General features: G+C 39.4%; 1 pseudogene; it reads left to right on the top strand.

Moving 5' to 3' along the window:
- The first annotated feature begins 6,323 nt into the window (after nucleotides 1-6,323).
- LOC100356111 (large ribosomal subunit protein eL34-like) lies at nucleotides 6,324-6,818 on the top strand (annotated as a pseudogene).
- Nucleotides 6,819-7,244: the final 426 nt, after the last annotated feature.

Below are 7,244 nucleotides of genomic sequence, written 5' to 3'. Positions count from 1 at the left end.
TGGTAAAGGTTATTTATTTTTATCATAAAGCAAAATTTCTTCTCTAGTGTACATTCTTTTTCTGAAAAGTACTTTTCCTCCCTCATGTGGGTGATGACAAGATTTCTTGCCTTCAATATGATGAATGAAAGGACTAATGAAATACCTACTCTAAGTCAATATTGTTCTGGGCACAATAGATGACAAGTCCTCAAAACAGGCTGTGCTATCTTTTGGTTCACTGTGGCTGTGATTTTATTTCAAGTTTCCTCTAGATTGATTATTGCCCTAATAACTAGAAGGGAACTGTATATTCTGTTATAATATCTTCTGAGGGAAGAGTCCAGGATCCACTCAGCAAAATAATTAGCTATTATGTTTACTGAGTTGTACATATAACACTGTGCTACATAAATAAGATGAGTTTCCTACCACCTTGATATGACCTAAATCAAGACCTGGAGTATTTCACCATGTAATGTAATTTGTTCCCCCTTAATTATGGGCAGTATTAAGTGGATGAGTTGATACAAACAAAGGAAATGGGTTTAACCATCATTCAAGGTGCTCATTTTGGCACATAGAAAAATCTGTTTTGCAGAACAGTTGTAAATGAGCAGTTGTGCATAAAATTGTGAGTTTTAGGTCTATATCTGTCCTACCGAAATAAAGGCCTAACAGCCTTGTATCTGGTCTGGCAAATAGGGTCACAAACAATGATGCCAGGTAAGAAGTATACATTGAATACGTATATTTAAACATAATGTGAAGAGTTCATGGAAATGTAATTAACAAATTTATTTTAATGCAATAAAATATGAACTCCACACACTTAAGAGGAATCAATCCTAGAAAATGTATAATATGAGGAAACTATAGGTGGATTCCAAGACATTTTCCACAAAATAAACACACTTATTGATTTTTGTTTCCTATGAACTTTTTGAGGTACCTTGGTAAATATCATTTTTGCATGCTAATCAAAACTTTTTAAAAATTAAGGAGCTGGAACTACTAACTATTCTTATTTGCTCATTATACATTATAAACGTGTACAGAATTATCTAACTGTACCCCAAAATATGTGTAATAAAATAATAGAAACAAAGAGGAATAAAAAGATCTTGATAGAAATTGAAAGGGCTATGTTTTCAAAATAAATTTTTTATTTTTTATAATCTTCAAGAAAAAAGGTGACAGCCTGCCACTTAGAAAACCTTTCTTTTAATGATTACTTATTTGCATGAAATCTTAACATACTGAATTTTTTAAAGATTTATTTATTTATTTAAAAGTCAGAGTTACACAGAGAGAGGAGAGGCAGAGAGAGAGAGAATTCACTCCCCAGTTGCCTGCAATGGCCAGAGCTGTGCTGATCTGAAGCCATGAGCCATGAGCTTCCTCCAGGTCTCCCATGTGTGTTCAGGAGCTCAGGTCATCCTCTACTGCTTTCCCAGGCCAAACCAGAGAGCTGGATTGGAAGTGGAGAGGCCGGGACTCGTACCAGTGCCCTCATGGGATGCCGGCACTGCAGGCAGCATCTTTACCCACTATGCCACAGTGCTGGCCCCAACATATTGAATTTTATGACTGCTCAACTTTCTCACAAAAATCACCTTACTCCATGTCTGCAAAAATACAATATGCTTATGGTTTTGAAAAAAATACTCTAATAATATCACTAATTACAGACTATTACAATCTTACCTGCCACGATAATGAAGGAAATTGTATCATTTTTAAATTACATATTGGTGAACAATAAATTTCTTTCCTATCAATCATAATTTTCCCAGTGCATTATGTGATTTATGGTTCCATTCATTCCTCTGGTTCATTTTTGCTATCACCAGTATATTAAAATTTGCCGGCAAGAGTTATATAGACTTTGCTAAGTGAGAACAAATAGCTTTCACATATTTAATGTGTGCTGATGGAAAGACGCATTGAGAAAGTCATTATTAGTTTACTTATTGAGCTTCTTGAAGGGCATAAAGAATAAATGTGGTCAGTCAAAAGGATAGGCATTATTTCTGTTTACACACCGAGATCATAATGAAAGATAGTGAGAATATTGAATGAAAACAAAATACAATAAGTAATTCCCATTATGAGAGAATTTCTATAACTCTTTAATTCAGGCAACTAAAGCATGAAGCCATCATGTGGGATAATCTTCTTGGTTCATATTTCATGCCTTGCACAGAGCAGGCAGAGAGAGAGAGAGAATCTTCCCTCTGCTGGTTCACTCCCCAAATGGCAGCAACAGGCAAAGCTGAGCAATCCAAAGCCAGGAGCCAAGAGCTTCCTCCAGGTCTCCCATGTGGACACAGGGGCCCAAGTGCCTGGGCCATCTTCTACTGCTTTCCCAGGTCATACCAGAGTGCTGGATAGGAAGTGGAGCAGCCGGGACTAGAATGGGTGCCCATATGGGATGCTGACACACAGGCGGCAACTTTACCCACTGTGCCACAGTGCCAGCCCCCGAACTTGATTATTAAGAGGTGGGGATCTGATCCTGAGGGACCTTTTAGGTACTGCTTATCACAGAGTATGGAATTCATTCTAGTGGGAATGCCAGTAAAGGCAGGAGCGCTATTCAGCATCCAGATGCAAATACAGGAGTTATAGCAGCAGTGATAATGGCAATTTTACCCAGAGAAATCACATCTATGATATGATTTTGGAGACTTGTAGCCTCCAGAACCGTGAGAGAACACATTTATAGTATTTAGCTACATAATTTGGAGTAACTTTCTTTTACCAAAGCATTGGGGAACTCATGCAGTGTATTGTACACTGAATTATGTCCCCTTCATAATTCACACTTAGTTCCTAACCCTAGTACCTTGGAGGGTAACTATGTTTGGACATAAGACTTTAAAAGAGATAAATAAACTAGAACAAGATCACATGTGTGGGTCCTTATCCAATGTGACTGATGTCTTTATGAGAAGAGTTGAGATCACAAGCGCAGAGGCCAGCGGACAGTCATGTGAGGACACAGTGACAAGGCAGTGATCTGCATGCCCAGGAGGCAGTCCTCAGGAGCACCTAAATCTTCTGTCACCTCCAGAACTGCAAGAAAATAATTTTTAAAAAATATTTTAATGAATTTATTTGAAAGGCAGAGATACAGAGAGTCAGAGAGACAGACAAAGAAGTCTTCCATTTGCTGGCCCATTACTCAATTGGCTGCAGTGGCTGGATCTGGGTCAATCCAAAGCCAGGAGCCAGGAGCATCCACCGGGTCTCCCACATGGGTGCAGGGACCCAAAGACTTGGGGCATCATCTGCTGCTTTCCCAGGCACATTAGCAGGGAGATGGATAAGGAGTGGAGCAGCCAGGACTGGAACCGGTGCACCCATGGGATGCTGGAGCCACAGAGGTGGCTTTATCCTCTACAGCCACGAGAAAATAAATTCTTTTACTGAAACCACCCAATCTGTATTGTGATTTGGAAGAGGTAGCAAAATAGTGCCAAGGGTGCAGTGTGGAGTGAGGAAAAAAGAAAAGATACTTTCACTTTCATCCTTATTGTCACCTTAGCTTGCCTTTACCCTAGCTGTCTACTGCAGGACAGGAAATGAGTGTGCCGAGGAAGCCCCTGAAGGAAGGAGGTTGGGCCTGGAACAGGAGGAGTTCGAAGGGCAGTGAGTAGGAACTGTGCGTTGGCAGCTCTGTGCTGGGACTGGAAGAACTTTGAGAGTGTAGTGCTTGTTGATTTTTTTGTAGGTTTTATGTGACAATCTTTGGACAAAGATCTTTTTTATTTGTCGAGAATGCTTTTTGCATAGGATATAACTGTGATTTTAGAGAGGAAAAAGAGCAGTGATGGAATCAGAGGAAATAAATAATAAAGGACTGATGGTACCTAGTAGTTTAAATGTGGAATTCCATGGCATTCTTCTTTCACAGTCCACTGTAATTTTAAATAAGATAGACATGCTAGAAAAACACTCAGTCTAAGCATAAACAGGGTGCTTTTGATTTATACTTCCTTTGTAATATAACCTGCAAGTATTTGAACCTTACTTATGAAATACAAGATTTAAAGAAGACCAATAACCTGGAATTCCTATCTAAAATGAAGTTATTTTCAATTCAGGCAGTCATTGTAGCAAAGATGTGGAGACAGAAATTATTGCGCAGATTCTGAATACATTTTTTTAGAAAGGGCAACCCAGCCCATAAAGAGAAGATAGTGCTATTAAAGAATATTCCAATTCTTGACATAGTATATATTTTTAAAATTAAATGTGTTGACATTTTTATGATGAAAGAAGCAAGGTTACCACATGATGTTTAAGTTGGGATAAAAGCACATTCCTATTTCAGGCACTACATAACGTCTCCATACTTTTGTACATAGTTGAATTTTATTTGTAACATGAAAAGGATCCAAATTGGAGAAGAAAAGTGACATTTCTCAAAGTTTTCATAATGAGAGACACATATTAGAGTGTCTTTACACAACACCAATTTCATTAAGGAAAAGAAAATTTCAGTTTTGAAGGAAGCACCCAAACATTTTTAATTATTTGAAAAGGAGCACATCCAAATGGAAGAGTTAAACATTTTTAGTGTAGGTAAACTGTTTAGTTATTTGGGTTTTAAAAATTCTTTAGCAGAGCAACGCTTCCATTATTGTTATTTCTCCTAGGTAATGCCTTCCTTCTATGAGGATAAAATCTGAGTAAAGGTAATTTATTGTCCACTAAAATTTTCATCTTCTGTCAGCATCCAAAATATGAGATCATATATATAAGCGCAAATACAAATTATGAAGATTAATTTTATTAAAATGCAGCAACAAGCAGAATTTTCCTCCAATATAATAAATCTTTCAGATGGATCAGAGACCTTGACTTTAAACCTGTGATGTTATGTTGCCCTCTTCAATCTGGTTATAAAAGCTGGTGGACTTCTTCACAGCCCTTCCCACTCCTCCCTTCCAAATCAGAGCATCATGCATTTTCTCCATATTCTCGAGAATTAAATGAGCAAAAATCAACAACTGAGAAAAGCACATGATTAGAAATGACTTACATTTATAAATAAATCTTTGTTTTTCAAATTGTGTTGACAAAATTCTGTATCAGAATTTTCTAAGTAAAATCCTAAAAACCTTAGTTCTAAACAATTAAGTTGGAGATGAAATCATGACCTGCTGTGTCTCTGCATAATCACCATCCTTCAGAGTCTACAACAAAAATTCTGTCCCTGCAGGAGCAATCACTGGGGCAGCTGCTTCCTGTCAGCCTGGACCTTTGTTCTTTCCTCAGAGACAAGACCTTGCAAGTGTCTGTTCACGTCATTATTTCCAGGATGTCTCAGCCATCAGGAGACTTTCAGGGTGCACCAACCACCTGTAAGGGAGGTGTTGTGAGCTAAGCTCTGGTCCTGTTGGGTTTGTGACAGCACACTAATTGCAGGGACCTGAGTTTATTTGCCTTTTAGCCCAGTTAATGTTAAGAATAAATTCTCACGGACTAGACAGCATGAGCTCATTGGTTTCCAACACTGCTTCTTGCAACTGAGATAAAGACTTTCTTTCTTTTGTCTGCCCAAAGTCAGTGCTCACCATTATTTACATTTTTGAATATTTGAGTTTCCTAGAGCTCTACTTTTTATCTTTATTTCTTGATGACCTTTACCCAGTGAACCTCTGAAGACATTTTGAGAGAATTTCAGAGTCACCTCAGTGTTTATGTTACCTATTCAGAAACAAGCTGCTTGACTTTATTGCTGAGTCATCCATTTATAGGAAATACAAGAAATGGTTGAACCATTTCTCATAACAAGCACTACATTTTGGCCATGTTATCTGGCACACTATCTCCAGTTGTTTCAAAGTTCTGAAATGTCTCATGTAATCATAATCAAGTTGTATAAAATAGTCAGGGTGTGGAGCTACCTAGGGATCTAGGTGTGCCTGGAAATGGGTGTGGCTTCAAACTTTTTAGCCATATTTTTTTGCTCTGCAAAATAAGAATATAAATGGTAATGCCTTTCACAAACTGAGACAGAGTTCTACAGAATCTGGTGGTAGCTAATACAGGCGTGCAGCCTTGTCAATCCCTCCAGCAGGAGTCCTGGGACACTGCAGAGACCATGCAGCTTCCCATGCCTTAAGAGCCTCTCGGGCTCCACCCACTTTCTTTTCTCCCACTGACTCCTTGAGGACTCTACAGCATATCAATCAGATGCAACATTTCTTTAACAATTCAATCCCTCCATTGCTTCTTTCTGGGGATCTAGGGAAAAATATAGCACATTAATTATGCTAATAATATTACTTTATTTTCAACATCCCCTCAAATGCCAGAATTCTACCAGGCCCATGGCCATAAATATAAACTGTTTTATAGAAAATGGTATTTCAGCTCTTCCGGGACGGTGCTTAGAGGCAGCCACAGTGGTCCAGCGTTTGACGTACCGCCGGAGGCTCTCCTGCAATACAGCCTCCAACAAAACCAGACTGTCCCAAACTCCTGGTAACGGAATTGTTTACCTTTATACTAAGAAGGTTGGGAAGGCACCAAAATCTGCATGTGGTGTGTGCCCAGGCAGACTTCGTGGGGTTCGTGCTGTGAGACCTAAAGTCCTGATGAGATTGTCTAAAACCAAAAAACACGTCAGCAGGGCTTATGGTGGTTCCATGTGTGCTAAATGTGTCCGTGACAGGATCAAGCGTGCTTTCCTTATCGAGGAGCAGAAAATTGTTGTGAAAGTGTTGAAGGCACAAGCACAGAGTCAGTAAGCTAAATAAAAACATGAAACTTTCAAGTAATTAAAAATCCAAAAAAAAAAAAAAAAAAGAAAAAGAAAAAGAAAATGGTATTTCAGCCGGTGCTGCGGCTCACTAGGCTAATCCTCCGCCTTGCGGCGCTGGCACACCGGATTCTAGTCCCAGTCGGGGCACCGGATTCTGTCCCGGTTGCCCCTCTTCCATGCCAGCTCTCTGCTGTGGCCCGGGAGTGCAGTGGAGGATGGCCCAAGTGCTTGGGTCCTGCATCCGCATGGGAGACCAAGATAAACACTTGGCTCCTGCCTTCGGATCAGCGCGGTGCGCCGGCAGCAGCGGCCATTGGAGGGTGAACCAACGGCAAAGGAAGACCTTTCTCTCTGTCTCTCTCTCTCACTGTCTACTCTGCCTGTCAAAAAAAAAAAAAAAAAAAAGAAAGAAAAAGAAAAAGAAAATGGTATTTCCATATCATGGTGATTGAAATAAAATATAGACCCATATTGGACTGTATGCACA

Source organism: Oryctolagus cuniculus, chromosome 10 (genome assembly GCF_964237555.1).
Source record: "Oryctolagus cuniculus chromosome 10, mOryCun1.1, whole genome shotgun sequence".
Classification (NCBI taxonomy): domain Eukaryota; kingdom Metazoa; phylum Chordata; class Mammalia; order Lagomorpha; family Leporidae; genus Oryctolagus; species Oryctolagus cuniculus.
The sequence above is the reverse complement of the archived record's forward strand: the minus strand, read 5'-3'. Positions and strand labels throughout refer to the sequence as shown.